The sequence below is a fragment of the Myotis yumanensis genome, unplaced genomic scaffold, assembly GCF_028538775.1.
Source record: "Myotis yumanensis isolate MYYU_CA2020_CCGP unplaced genomic scaffold, mMyoYum1.0.hap1 SCAF_1, whole genome shotgun sequence".
Classification (NCBI taxonomy): domain Eukaryota; kingdom Metazoa; phylum Chordata; class Mammalia; order Chiroptera; family Vespertilionidae; genus Myotis; species Myotis yumanensis.
In genome coordinates, this window is record NW_027223752.1 from 114,152,378 (window position 1) to 114,152,597 (window position 220).

The following is a 220-nucleotide window of genomic DNA, read 5'->3' on the forward strand; positions in this document are numbered from 1 at the left end:
CTTTGTTGTGGGGGTGGCAAGGACCTGGGGGAGGGAGTTGGCTGGCCTGCCTCCTTACAGCAGCAGGACCCAGCCACTGAGCGAGGAGGCACTCTGGCTCCAAGCCTACTGGGGGCAGGAGGCTGGCGAGCATCTCAGGGCCCAAACAAGACTTCGCATGTCACACACTGCTCACCTCTCCTTTGCATTTTAAGGCAGATAGTCAGCCCTAGTAAATCAA